The sequence below is a fragment of the Pleurodeles waltl genome, chromosome 9, assembly GCF_031143425.1.
Source record: "Pleurodeles waltl isolate 20211129_DDA chromosome 9, aPleWal1.hap1.20221129, whole genome shotgun sequence".
Lineage (NCBI taxonomy): Eukaryota > Metazoa > Chordata > Amphibia > Caudata > Salamandridae > Pleurodeles > Pleurodeles waltl.
The window spans coordinates 870,930,719-870,945,955 of NC_090448.1; the positions used below are offsets into that span (position 1 = coordinate 870,930,719).

Sequence of the window (15,237 nt, forward strand, 5' to 3'; positions counted from 1 at the left end):
GTGGGGTGGATTGGAGTGGGGTGGAATGGAGTAGAGTGGGGTGGATTGGAGTAGAGTGGGGTGGGCTGAAGTACAGTGGATAGGATTAGAGTAGAGTGGGTGTATTGGAATGAGGTGGACTAAGGGGTGTTGTGAACTCAATGGCGTGGAAAAGGATTGGAGTGAGGTGGTATGGATTAGGTGGGTTGGATTGGATTGCAATGTGGTGGGGTGGATTGCACTGAGGTGGATTGCACTGAGGTGGATTGGAGTGGAGTGGGGTGAGTTGGACTGAGTGGGGTGAATTGGATTGCAGTGGCATGGACTCAAGTGTGGCGGACTGGAGAGTGGAAGAATGGAATGTAGTGGTGCAGACTAGAATGAGTGAGGGTGGATTGGATTGGGTGTGGGATGGATTAGGATGGGTGGACTGGGGTGGGATGAATTGAATTGAAATGGGGTGGATTCGACTGCAGTGGGGCGGATTGGACTGGAGTGTGGTGGATTAGACTGGAGTAGGATGGTTTGGATTGCAGTGGGATGGGGTGGATTGGAGTGAGGTGGATTAAGGTGAACTGGATTGGACAGTGTGGATTGGATTGGAGTGGAATGGACTGGAGTGAGATGGGTGGATTGGAGTGGGGTGGATTGGGTTGCAGTGGATTGAAGCGGGTGGAATGGATTTGAGCAGGTGGATTGGGTTGGAGTGGGGTGGGGTGGGTTGGATTGGATTGGAGTGGGTGGGGTGTGTTGGATTGGAATGTGGTGGATTGGAGTGGAATGTGTTGGATTGACATGGGGTGTGCTAGCGTGGGGTGGGGTAGATTGGATTGGGGTTAGGTGGATTGGGTTGGAGTGGGATGATTGGACTGGATTACAGTCGGGTAGATTTAATTGGGCTGGATTGGATTGGGCTGAATTAGATTAGTGTGGGGTAGATTGTGGTGGATTGGAGTGGGGTGAATTGGGATGGAATGCGGTGGATTGGATTGGGGTGGGGTGGATTGGATTGGGATGAGGTGGATTGGAATGAGGAGAGGTAGACTTGATTGGAGTAGGTCGGACTGGAGCAGATTGTTTTGAATGAAGTGGGGCAGATTGTTTTGGATTGGAGTGGGACACATTAGAGTGGGGCAGATTGTTTTGGTTTGGAGTGGGGTAGATTGAAGTGGGTCAGACTGTTTTGGATTGGAGTGGGGCAGATTGTTTTGGATTGGGGTGTGGCAGGTTGTTTTGGACTGTAGTGGGGCAGATTGTTTTGGACTGGAGTGGGGCAGATTGTTTTGGATTGGAGTGCAGCAGGTTGTTTTAATTTTCAGTGAGGCAGATTGGAGTGTGGCAGATTGTTTTGGATTTGAGTGGGTCAGATTGTTTTGGATGGGAGTGCGACAGACTGTTTTGGATTGGAGTAGGGCAGATTACATTGGATTAAAGTGGGGCAGATTGTTTTGGATTGGAGTGAGGCAGATTGTTTTGGATTGGAGTAGGACACATTAGAGTGGGGCAGATTGTTTTGGTTTGCAGCGAGACAGATTGTTTTAAATTGGAGTGGGGTAGATTGAAGTGGGTCAGACTGTTTTGGATTGGAGTGGGGCAGAATGTTTTGGATTGGGGTGTGGCAGGTTGTTTTGGACTGGAGTGGGTCAGATTGTTTTTGATTGGAGTGGGGCAGGTTGTTTTGGACTGGAGTGGGGCAGATTGTTTTGGACTGGAGTGGGGCAGATTGTTTTGGATTGGAGTGCAGCAGATTGTTTTTGTTTTCAGTGAGGCAGATTGGAGTGTGGCAGATTGTTTTGGATTTGAGCGGGTCAGATTGTTTTGGATGGGAGTGCGACAGACTGTTTTGGATTGGAGTAGGGCAGATTACATTGGATTAAAGTGGGGCGGATTGTTTTGGATTAGAGTGAGGCAGATTGTTTTGGGTTGGGGTGGGGAAGACTGGAGTGGGGCACATTGTTATAGTTTGCAGTGAGGCAGATTGGAGTGGGCCAGATTGTTTTGGATTGGAGTGAGGCAGATTACATTGGATTAGAGTGGGGCAGATTGTTTTGGATTGGAGTGAGGCAGATTGTTTTGGATTGGGGTGGGGCAGATTGTTTTTGTTTGCAGTGAGGCAGATTGGAGTGGGCCAGATTGTTATGGAGTGGAGGGAGGCAGATTATTTTGGATTGGAGTAGGGCAGATTGGAGTGGGAAGATTGTTTTGGATTAGACTGGGAGAGATTGTACTGGATTGGAGTGGGGAAGATTGGAGTGGGGGAGATTGTTTTGGATTAGAGTGAGGCAAATTATTTTGGATTGGGGGCAGGTTGGAGTGGAGCAGATTGTTTTGGATTGGGGTGGGGCATATTGTTGTGAATTGGAGTGGGGCAGATTGTTTTGGATTGCTGTATTGAAGCAGGGCTGTTTTTTTTGGATTGGAGTATGGGTAGATTGTTTTGGATTGGAGTGAGCCAGATTGTTTTGGATTGCAGTGGGTCGGAATATTTTGGATTGGAGTGGGGCAGATTGTTTAGGACTGAAGTAGGGCAGAATGTTTTGGAGTGGGGTAGATTGTTTTTGTTTGCAATGAGGCATATTAGAGTGGGCTAGATTGTTTTGGATTGGAGTGGGGCAGACTGGGATGGGAGCGGGGCAGAGTTTTTTGGATTGGGGTAGGCAGGTTATTTTTGTTTGCAGTGAGGCAGATTGGAGTGGGCAGATTGTTTTAGATTGAAGTGGGTCAGACTGTTTTGGATGGAGTGTGGCAGATTATTTTGGACTGGAGTGGGGTAGATTGTTTTGGATTGGAATGCTGCAGTTTCTTTTTGTTTGCAGTGAGGCAGATTGGAGTGCGGCAGATTGTTTTGGATTTGAGTGGGGGAGGCTGTTTTGATTGGAAGTGGGGCAGATTGTTTTGGATTGGAGTAGGGCAGATTACATTGGATTAGAGTGGGGCAGATTGTTTTGGATGGGGTGGGGCAGATTGTTTTGGATTGGGGTGGGGCAGACTGGAGTGGGGCAGATGGAATTGGTTTGCAGTGAGGCAGATTGGAGTAGAGCAGACTGTTTTGGATTGGAGTGAGGCAGACTGTTTTGGATGGAAGTGGGGCAGATTGTTTGGATTTGAGTGGGGCAGATTGGAGTGGGGGAGATTGTTTTTGTTTGCAGAAAGGCAGATTGGAGTGGGGCAGATTGTTTGGGATGGGAGCAGGGCAGTCTGGAGTGGGGCAGATTGTTTTGGATTGGAATGAGACAGATTGTTTTAGATTGGAGTAGGGCAGATTGTTTTTGATTGGGGTGAGCAGATTGTTTTTGTTTGCAGTAAGGCAGATTGGAGTAGGAAAGATTGTTTTGAATGAGGGTGGGGCAGAATTGTTTGGATTGGAGTGGGGCAGATTGTTTTGGACGGGAGTAGGGCAGATTTCACTGTATTGGAGGGGGCAGATTGTTTTGGAGTGGAGTGAGGCAGATTGTTTTGGATTGGGGTGGGGCATATTGTTGTGGATTGGAGTGGGGCAGGTTGTTTTGGATCGTTGTATTGGAGTGGGGCAATTTTTATTTTGGGTTTGGACTGGGTTGGGAGGATTGTAGTGTGGTGGATTAGGGTGAGTGCTCTGAATTGGAGATGAACAGATTGGATTGGAGTGGATTGGGGGAGTACTACATGATTATGTGTTAAAGCATCATTTAAAAAATTACACAGAAGAAAGAAACACTGTCGCTTTACAATATTTAGAACAAAATAATAGTCATCTTTTGAGAACAGCGCCCACAAGCAAAAATATAATATGTGCAAAGTGAGAAAAGAAGACTTGGCAAAATAAACAAAAAGTTACTTATAGAAAATAAAACTTTGTAAGTTTGTATTTCCTGCTGGGCACGTTTTTGCCAGTCACACGCCTTCTGTTTGCACGGCCATAGCAATAGAAGTTAAAAAGAGGAGTAGCGGATGGGCACTAATTAAGTTGAATCGATCAGTGCTTGGTCCCTGCTCCACAGACAGGAATGGAAATGATGCTAGACCCACAGTGACCAATTACGAGGCTGTGAAGAAGTGTGCCACACAAGCCAACATATGGTAAAATACGGGCAGGCTCCAATCCCTTTTCTATATACAACAGTTTCTCACAAGTGAGATGCATACACTAGGGCATGCTATTACAGACTCGACCTTAAAAAAGGAGTGTACAATTTAATAATCTGATCATTCAGTTCAAGATGACTTTCTTTAAAGGCCTCTTTAAAGTGATTTATGGACTGAATGTGGACATTTTTAATGATCATAACCTTGAGAATGTAATGTTTTGGACTTAGAAAATACAGGATATAGTAATTGCTGATTATCAGGTTCTGCCCTTCAATTTTTGTTCAGCTAACGTTGATTCATTTGTGCTTTATGATCGTCTAAGACATGAATTGTAGCAGTTATGAATAGGGATAACCCATTATGGTCTTGTGATGTACTTAGCTCTGGACGAGTAGAAATGATGGCAAATATATAGAGAGAGTCCAAGGGAAACTAAATATAACTAATTTGTTGGTTGGTTGCCATTTTTTAAACCCCATACAACGTATTTACATTTTATTTTTATGTAATAGCACACCCTCTGCGGGTATTTGGCACTTGGACTCCTTAGAATTATGCCAACCCTTTTTGCAGTTCCCTTAAGGAGTTTTCTTCTCCATTATATGAATTTAAAGTGCCTTTTAACTATGACGTATTTTTAAACAATTGGCTATTTTATCTATTTATATGAATGATTCTCTCCTCAATAAACCAACACTGAGCTCGGGATCCACATCCGGAAATATGCCACAGAGTCAGGTAGGACCAGTAGGGTAAAAAATATGATGGATCAACATGCTTGTGACAATGCTTATTAAACACTTGGGGTTTCTCTGTTTAGCAGCTTATTCCATTGCTTTTAGCTCCTCTCTGCTACCACAGAAAGGGGACTATGATAGTAAAATAATTCTTTAAACTGCCTCAGGAATACTGAAATGCACCCTAGGTGTGTCCCAGTACACAGGTGATATGACCTAGCAATTCACAACCTTTCTAGGATAGGGAAAAGAATCACATATACCTCGGTAAATCTATTAAGGTGTGTCCAATCTAGTTCAGATCTAGTTCTGGTGAGAGAATCTGATCTAACTCAACTCCCAGTTTTTACGATGATTCGAGATTCAATTAACTCAACCACATTTTTTCTTTTTGCGATTCACCATGAGGTGTAAAAGGGGCAAAATCATCTATATTGTTGTCAGTTTAAACCATAACAATATGCATATTTTAACATTTAAAAACAAATAGATTCTCAAAAATAAAAAATATCAATTATCAGACACAACATTAAAAAATAATAAAACGTTATGCTTGCTGTAGTAGGACACACCTGCCAAATTTCGCTAACGGACAAGGACAAGGGTAGAGACAATTATACCATCTAAGACATCTAACTCCACAGATATATTAAGTGCGTAAAAAGTGCTAGGCTGCTGCTGGTTGGCACGTCAATCAGGAAGGAGGGTGGTGCACAGCGCTAGTTTTCCCTGCATGGATAGCTATTTGATGAGGCCTGGTGTAGAAGGGAGCGGGGCTGTTAAATGCAGGCACTTCAATTTATTATATGTTCTGGCAAGATAAAAAGGATACAGTATCATTTTATAGCCAGGATGACCAGGTGTATGGTATAGGTGCTCAGTTTTATTTTAAAAAAACATATCAGATCTAATTTTCAGAAAGTTTGAACTTGATGAAAACTGTATTGTGCTCTTGTAGCATGGCACAAACAAGTTACTTACCTTGGGTAATGCTCTTTCTGGAGAATACTCTAACCAGACTCTTCACCTGTAGGATATGCCTTGGTGCCACACTGATTGAGAAATGTTTACATAGCAGTACTCCTGTGTGTAGGGCTGCTGCACTGAGAGGGCCTGAACAGTGCCTAATTTGAGCTGGTGGTTTCCTGCACTTATTCGTTAACACCAGCACTTATGACAGTCTGAGACAAGGTGGTGCTTTCTATCCAATTTAGAGATGAGCACAACAACGGTTGTTTATTAAGTCAATATACATTAAAAATTACTACTATCTGCCACCCAAGTCATTCTTATAGCTTTGGGGGGCTGGAGTAGTCTGGATTGTCACACTTGTAGGAGTGTGATGGTTAATAGTTATGTTGGTCCTGTCATTGGCAGGGCAGGTATGGGCAATGGGTGGCGCAAGCTGCAGTGGCCTTCTGACGAGGGCCCGGGCACTCTTTTCTTATTTTTACTAATTAAGCACTGGACCTGAAGCTCACTCACATGACGAGCTAAACTAATGGCAACAAGGAACACAGTCTTCAGAGTCAGAAGACATAATGAGCAGTTGTGCACCAGCTTGAAGGGAGTAGACACGAGGAATGTCAAGACCAAAAAGAGATCCCACTGTGCCATCACAAAGGGTTTAGTGGGAAACGTGTGCATTAAACCTTTTAGAAACCTCATCACTACAGGTGATTTAAGAAAGGATGACTGGTCTAGTAAATGCATTAAAGGCAGAAGGTCCAATTAATAAACTTTAATGGTACCCACTGCAAGCCCTTCCTGGGTCAAAGACAAAACAAGCAATAAGACATCCAGCAGTTTAGCCTGTAACAAGTGTGTGATGCAGACACCACACCAGGCCACAAATTTGTCCTAGTGGCTGGCGTAACTTGACTTAGTAGAGGGGAACAGTGCATCAAGGATAACATCCCCAACTTTAGGAGGAAGATAGAACAGTCAACTGTGCAGACCCGGAGTGTGGAACCCTGCCATGCTGGTGCAACAGAAGATGCTCCTGAAGCTAAGTCTGATCAGGAAACAGGTGCTCATGACCAGAAGATCCAGGTACCACACTCTCTGGAGCCACTAAGATGACGTGAGCCCAGTCATTCAAAATCTTCTTCAGGTGCTTCTCTCAAAGCCACTCTGATGTGACTGGAAGATGTGGCAGGTCATAAAGGAATAGAAGTGCATAGCCCTGTTGAACAATCTGGAGGACCCATCTGTCGGATGCGATCCTTTACCACACTTGGAGAAAGTCTTGGATCCGGCCTCCTACAGGGTGGCCGTCTGCCACTACGAGCAAGCTAATGTGACTTGGAGGCTTAAGCTGCAGGGTAGGGGGATAGGAAAATGTGTGCCCCTGGGGAGCTGCACATTGTCTGATCTGTGTCTCCATCACCTGTCTGATCCCTGCCCCCCCAAATATGAAAGGACTAGGTCAACTATTGCAAGAGCAGGGACCACTGATATTGCCTGAATACCAGACCTCACAAGTAGCCCCAAAAGGGTCGAAAATGTTGACAATTGAACGGTCTGACAGGGGTCGAAGGCCTAAAAAACTCACCATCACTCTTTTGAAGCATTCCAGGGCAGAATCAGATTTATTGGCTAAAAAGAGAGATCCATGGAACAGCATAGCCATAAGGGCTGCATGGACATCTCCAGATAAGCCTGTACATCTCATCAATGCATAGCGATGGAACACCACAATAGTGCCAACAGCTTGCCCCAAGCAATCAGTGTTGCCTAGACCAGAATATGTTACATATTTTGCAGCATCCTTACCATCCTGAATAGTTTGAGCCAAAGAGGCCTGAAACTCCTCAAGGATCACCAACAAGATCTTGTTGACCATGTTGCAAAGCACATGTGTGAGTAACACCTGAGCAGGCAGCTGGCATTAACTGATCTCAAGGCCACGCTGGCAGATGAGAATATCCATTTCCTGAATGCCTCTATCCCCTTTGATTCTCTGTCCAGTGGAGTTGTAGGAATAGACCTGGGTTCACCATACTGGTGTAAGCCTGAACCACCAGACTCTCTGGAGTAAGTTGTTGAGTCAAAAAATTAGGGTTGCCTAGCACCGGTTTGTGGTATCTGGCTACCTACTTGTTCACTGGTGGGAGAGAACAAGCCTTGGACCTGGTGACCAATAAAGTGTCAGTTAGAACCTCATTAAATGGTAGAAAGGGCTAAGACGCGGCCTGCCTGGGCTAAAATACATCTGGAAGTACATTTGTTTTAATCTCCAGAGAGAGGAGTAGTAGGTCCAAGACCACAGCTGCACATTTAAGCCCCATAGCAAGGAAAATTACTTTCTTTTAGACAATCAATCCAGTAACAGGTGAATCAATCCAGTATTAGGGGAAGAATCAAGTCCACTGACTTCTTGCAGGTCCATGTATAGGTTCTCGTCGTCATAGTGGAGGGAGAGATCACCCCCATCATCTCCATTGTCATTGCCAAGAGATGGTTGGTTTTGATCTGAGTCAGAGCCAAGAAGCGGATGGAGCACGTGATGGCAACCCTGTAGTAGAGGCAGTGTTCTGTCTAAGGGCCTGATTTAGAACTCGGCAGACAGCTTACTCCATCACAACGGTGACGGTTATCTCTTACGCCCAAAATCTAAATCCCATTATGTCCAATGGGATTTAGATTTTAGCGGATGGGATATCCGTCACTGTTTTGACAGATTCACCCATCTGCTGAGTTCTATATCAGGCCCTAAATATGAATTTCGGAAACGGTGCGTGGAGGAGAAATTGCAACGCAACATTGGTCAAGGCAGAGGTGAATTCAGCTCAAAATCATAATCCAGTATCTGTAATCTGTCCACGTCTTGCTCAGTGGCATTGGCCTGACAACAACGTTACAGGGCACAGCACATATTGTGCTGCTAGAGGGGAAATCAGCACCAGAGTTGGTGCAGAACCAGAGATGGGTTGGAAAATAACAGTTTGTACTGAGATTGACAGTAAACCGACTGGAGGTCCATGTGGTGCCTTGGGGCTCAAAGGTGCGCCAGAGGGAACTGTAAAAATACCAAACATGCTCAATATGGCCTCCCTAAAGCCCTTGATTTATTTCAACATCGCTAATGACTCATTGAACTTGGGGTGGACCGGGACCAATAGTAGAATTGGCTTGTTGATGGATTGGATTCAAGACCGAGCTGCACATTGACACCCTGAGTACTCTGGAGACACAGAATTGCGGGATGGAGATGAGTCCTTCGTGACTCTCTTGTGTTTCCTCTTTGACTTTGATCTGGACCTATGAAAAGACTTCAACCATGACGCGGACCTGTCATGGGAACAACCTCAGGAGGAGTCCATGCTTTTGACTTCAGATGGGAGTGGGACTTCATCTGGAGTTCAGTAACGTACAGCTTCAATGAACCTTCTTGGATCGCTTTCGGATTCATAAGGGCAAATTACTCGCACAACTTGGAGTCGGGTCCTGTGCCCAAGCAGCAGAGGCATACCTTGTTCAGGTCTATCACAGACATGTGTTTGCAATAGGACCAGCAAGGTTTAAATCCTGTAGTTCAAGGAGGGAACAGAGGCCCTGATTTAGAGTCTGGAGGACAGGTTACTCCGTCACATTTGTGACGGATATTCCCTCAGCCGAATTACGATTTCCATAAAATATAATGGGATTGTAATTCAGGAAACGGGATATCCATCACGGTTGTGACAGAGTGACCCCATCCACCAAACTCTAAACCAGGACTATAGTTCCCATGCACACTGGTTGGATATTTTTTTAGAAAAAAACTCATCAAACAAACGAGGAAAAAGGGGAGTGGTGCTCCTGATCCACATTTGAGGCACAGAAAAAACAAACTGGAGGAGTGGCGCCTATATATGGCTACTCTCGCCACTTCCAGGCACATAGGAGCACTGCTCTGATAATGTTTTTGGATCCATTTTGGTGCCTGGGGATATTCTAAAAGTGAGGAATCTTCAGTTAGAAGTATCCACCAGAAAGCCAGGACATGGTGATCCCTCATTGTGAGAGGACACTAGTGTTAGCTGAAAAATTTAATTCTAAAATTAGAGTGTAACAGGGAACTGCCTAAGTAGTATAGTGAGGCTATGTTTGACTTGCTGCATGTAGAAACCCTGCAAGCCTCACCTGTGACAGAGCAAAAACCATGTGATCCTAAAACTACTGTTTGATACGATACTGCACTGTCAGGGAGTCAGGCAGACAGGTCCTATTTGACTTGCACTGTAAGCGGACACTGCCAGCATTATGGGAGACAGAAACCATCACACCATAAGATCATGCGTTTTACTGATGCCATGACAGCTGCTGCATAGAGAGTAGAAAGTTCTGGGGTGCATTCAACACCTCCTGTGAAAAGTGCATCACTAAGTGAAAGAAAGGGTGCATTGTCTATTGTGTTGCTGAATGTCTATGTATTCATTTATTTTAGGGGTTTTGTTAAGTGCTACTAACCAACTAATCGGTGCTTGAGAGCACTCAAAGACTAGGAGCAAATGTATAAGCAGAAGGCATCAGATCTAGTAATGTGTCTGAAACAGGACTTCTGCTTTGTCATATATCATCCCTCTAAGAGTTCACGCTGGTGTAAAAGCCTTTGCCATGCAGAAGTCTAGAGCCTGGGTATATGGGCAGACCAAATTTAGGCATCTGACCAGTAAGACTAGGTTAAAGCTGAGATGTGCTGCTCCTGGGACTACAGGAGATCCGATTGACAGGGCGAAATGGTGCATCTTCGGGGATTCCTTGAATATGAAATAGTCCTTTTCAAGTCTCTGGTGGATGGGTGGCGAATTCCAGAGGAAGGGGCCCTTTTAAAGAAGGGTAGCAGCCCCATATCTATTATATCTTAAATGATTGTGTGACAACAGGCCTCTATTGGCTGACCACGTGACATAACTACTATCTTATAAACCACAAAGCAGCCAGCTTAAAGCACAGCTATGAAAATGGAGAAGTTTGTCTCTGATTCCACAAAACACATCTCCTGTGGGAAATTTCTCCATACAAGTTGCATGTTGCCAGCAGCACAGCATGTCAGAAGATTGCATGAGAACCTCTACTCTGACTGTAAGGCTGAAGCTGGAGAGTTCTCTTCCCGCAAATGAAAACCAGTGATAAAAGAGCAGCTGCTGGCACTGTCGGATACCACTAACCAAGAAAATAATATAATAGTCAGCATCTTCACAGGGGCCAGGCTTCCATCTACACCCCCTGCATATTTGCAGCATTAGAAGTGGATTTCTTGTTCTTATGGATGGCAATTGCAGCCAACTGCTTAAAAACTGCCCACAAGAGCTACTTAGCTCGCATAGTTGTACCAGAGTTGTACCAGCAGGAGAAAATCACAGAGGGAAAGACACGAAACAAGTAAAATGCAGTAAAGTCTACTTCAGCATTTACACATGGATCAGTGGACAAGGCAATTATTATAAGGTCATAACAGCACACTGACTTCACTCTCTTGCACCTGGAGACCCAGAGTAGATAGGCACTGAAGCATGAACAACTTCAAGCTACTCTATTTATGCAGGGCTCTAATGGCATATCTCACAGCAGAAACAACACATTGGAGTAAATGGAGGCGACGGAGGCACAACTGACATATTCTGAACTGCTACAACTCAGTTTTGTGGCAGCCAATCACTCTAATGTAATTTCTGTAATAAAAATAATAATAAAATTCAGGCCCCTAGCTTTGCCCATGTCCTTCGCCTTGAGTAACTCATTTTATCAGCCTCCACTAGCCTGAATTTGAGCATACTGCAAACGTGCCGTAATTTAACAACACCACTAGCACTGGAAATGTAATCTACTGATTTGATGGACTTTGATTTTAATGAGGTGACGACTCATTGATAATACCTGTATTTTTTGTTGACGAATCACACCAACGGGTCAGAGACTTTCTCAAACACAGAAGACCAATTGGAGAGACTGGATGTAGACCGTGAGAGCCACAATGTGAGCTGGTCAGTGTTTCACAATAAGCCATTGAGTCCTGCATCAGTCCAGATGGCATGACTGAGCTACCATCTGGCTTAGAACACATTTGTGAGACAAAAGATGGAGGGATGGGGGAGGTGTGAGTACATCAGTAAGAGAGTTCTAGAATGGAGACATGATAAAGCATAGGTGCAGGTGATGCTCCCAAGGGAATAAGGGAGAGGGGAGCAATGTAAGTGATAGGGGAAGAGTTTCAGACCCTGGGATCAGACAAGACAGGAAAGGTCGGTCAGTCACCAAAACAGGTGCATGAGCACAATGGAGGAAGGGGTTCAAGGACACTGGAGGACGTGCCTCACAAAGCACTAGAGAATTCACATAGTGTGAGAGGGAACTGAATGTTGAGGAATGAACGGATGATTAGGGGGCACATGCAGTAAATACTGTTGAGAACTCTGTGAGCTTACCTTGGGCTTCATTCCATGGAAGAAGCACAGAAGCCATGCGGGTCATATGCAGTCCTTCTGTACTTGAGAGGGAGGTATGGTAATTTATTTTGGGCTATGGACACTGATATTGTATACTCTACTTAGTGAGGGTGGGGATGGGGTCAGGTGCTGGACGGTGCCAAGATGGCTTATTTCACCTAAGATTGCTTCTGAGTTCCTGTTCTGCTCTTTGTCAATCCACAAGGAGCCCCCCTTACTTCAAGAATATGTTACTTAAGTGCATGTTTTGTAGGACAGCATCTCCTCACAGCTTAGGCAGTGGGAAAGTATTTAAGATCTTTTAATGCTAATAGGATGAGGGGATTTGGAAAAAAGGGGTAGTTTGGTCCAAGGCATATGCCATACTATCTATATGACTGAGACAGGATAGGATTCATGTTTAATATTTTCTCTCACTTTTAACTAGAAGTGCACTTCATAAGACATATTTGGGAAAGAAACATTGTTTGGGGGAAGACATATCATTTGGGCAGGGTTTTCTGGGTACCTTTTAAAACTGGCAGGGGTAGCAAAGTTAGCTTCAGAGTGTTAATTGTGTGGATGATTAAAGACACCTGCAATATTGCAGCCTCTTCCAGGAAGTGGGCAGGTGTATCAGAGGAATGGTAGGTCAAGGTGAGAAAAGGTCCAGACGGTCAGGAAGCATTAGTGGTCCAGTACAGCGGGGAGGCTTGCAGGTAGTCAAGTAGTTCAGGGGAGAAAGGACTAGTGGGTCAGTAGACTGCACTCATCCTATCGTATGCGGGTTTTCAGAATGACTGTTAGGTGTAGAGAAATAAAGACCAGTAGATAAGTGTGCAGCCCTCATGCAATGAGGGGGTAGGCATGACAAAGATCTTGTGGATCAAGGAGGTAAAAACACAAAGCTCTGCTCCGTGAGCAGGTGGGCTTGGTAGAACATTGCTGTTCTAAGGGAGGAAAGAATCATCAGTTCCACTGAAAGGAATGTACCTGGTAGGCTTGCAGGTGAGCGGGCAGCCAGATGAGGACAAGAGTCCTTAAGACCGGAGTGGTTGGTCTGTACGGCCTGAATAATTTGGACAGATGAGAGGGAAGTAGAACTAATAGATATTGGAAGCTGGCCACATGATGAAGTTGTAGAGCCATGACGCCACTTGATGTGTTCGCATCCCAGCCAACTTCAGAATTGTTCTCATGGTTTGAGCCCATGGGGGAGGAGATGGGGCCTTGGAGGGGCGAGGCGTTGTAAAGGTGGTAGGGTTCGGAATCAACATCTGTTTAACATCACGCGCATCCTTCACAGCACAACAAACAAAGGCATCCGGGGCTGCCTCGGATGTCCCACGATGATTGATAACCCATCATGCAACATGGATTTATTGAAGACAGAGCTTCCACAGAGGAGAAGAAAGCATACTCATTAATGTCCACCGTGTGAAGAGGTCTCTTCCCCAGTTTATACTAGGGTGTCAAGTGATGGGGCCAAGCACGTGACGGTGTGAGCTCTGGTCTTGAGGTAGCGATTATGGCGTAAAGTGCCCTTCGTGGTATCCTCAGTGCGCTAATATTGTGAGCGAATAGGCGCTGCTGTGTAGGCTGAGGTGAGTGAGGTTACGCTAAAGGAATAAAATGCCTTTTAATGGGTCACGTCATAGGTTTACAAACGGAAAGCTCAAGCAGAAAATGGAATTCAAGAAGATAAAAATACTGATGCGCGATAAATCAGTGGTTAATGGGGCTTAAGAAACAATTAAACTAGGCCTAAAGCAAGCAAGAGCACATTGAATGTGGGGAAAATTAGGTCCCGCCGCATCAGTCGCTCTCGGTAGAGTAAAGGAAAATGAAAAGCCCGCACCCCAAGGGCGCTCAGGTCCTAAACTGTGGACTCGACCCTTCAAATGCACCGTTCGTACAGCAGGGGTTGTTGCTTCTGAGGTGGCGTAGCTTGACATCGTTTCTGGCAATTAACGCACTGCATAAACCTGTAAACATGATATTGATTAACAGTGATTCGATAGTGTTTTGGGCGCCATGATTTTGACATAGATCTCGCAGGACGAGAAATATATGGGCAACAAGGTGAGTCAGGTAGGAACCGCAGCACTTTAAACAAGAAGCCTTCTTAAAGGCAACGCCAGGAGGACTGCGGACTGCTGTGCAAAAGAATGTAGTACCACTTGGAAACAGGAAAGGAGAACACGGCCGTGCTACACAGATAACCGGAATGTCCAACATGGATCCATGTGAGATTTCAGGGTAATGGCTATGTTCATTAGTTCCACGTAGGTTATTTGTGTGAAAATGGATGAGTGGCGTAACGAAACTGGAGCCCCGCTCCCCGACCCTGCAAAGAGCACGGAGGAGGCTTCGATCGGGACTCATTCAGGCCAGGAGCTGGGCTATGGCCCCGTTTACCGCGGGGGATGCGGTGCCTTTGTTACCCCCCTGAAATTGATTCTACATGGATATTCTGAAAATCTGGCATGGATCTGGGCCATCTTGGCCTGTGATGGACACCTTTGATGTAAAAAGGCGTAACACAGACCCTGCGGAGCAAGAGCCCCACCAACCATCCACGGGGCCTCCAAACTTTCAAGGTGGCCCCACTCAGCCCAAGGTCAATGAATATCTGTGAGGAATGGGAGACTGAGGGCCCCTACTACATTCTGCAGGGGCAAGCATAATCTCAGCCTCAGATACTGCAATGAGGAAATGAGAGGGTTTCTCAAAAGGTGGGTGACTCAGAAAGACTGGGGGGCAAGGGCTCGGTCAGTCACTCCCCAGGTTTTCGTGACCTATGAATATTTGTGTCCAGAGTGCAGCCTCTCAGGGGCACAGCCTCTTGGGATCTCTCCGCACATCTATAGTAGGCAGCCAGCTCTGAACCTACCGACAGTACTAAGAACAGAAAATAGACTAGATATTGGATTGCTGCCGTGGAAACTTCGGTTAATGAGTTACAAATTCAGAAAAATGCAAGTGGCATCAACCAGTTGTTCCCTCAGGTCACTCATTTAGCTCTTCTACAAATTCCAATT

General features: G+C 45.3%; 1 protein-coding gene across 1 annotated transcript in view; it reads right to left on the reverse strand.

Annotated features, from left to right (window-relative positions):
* The window catches only part of FOXN3 (forkhead box N3), a 648,650-nt gene that overhangs the window by 501,578 nt on the left and 131,835 nt on the right, over positions 1-15,237 (reverse strand). The gene's annotated exons all lie outside the window — the stretch shown is intronic.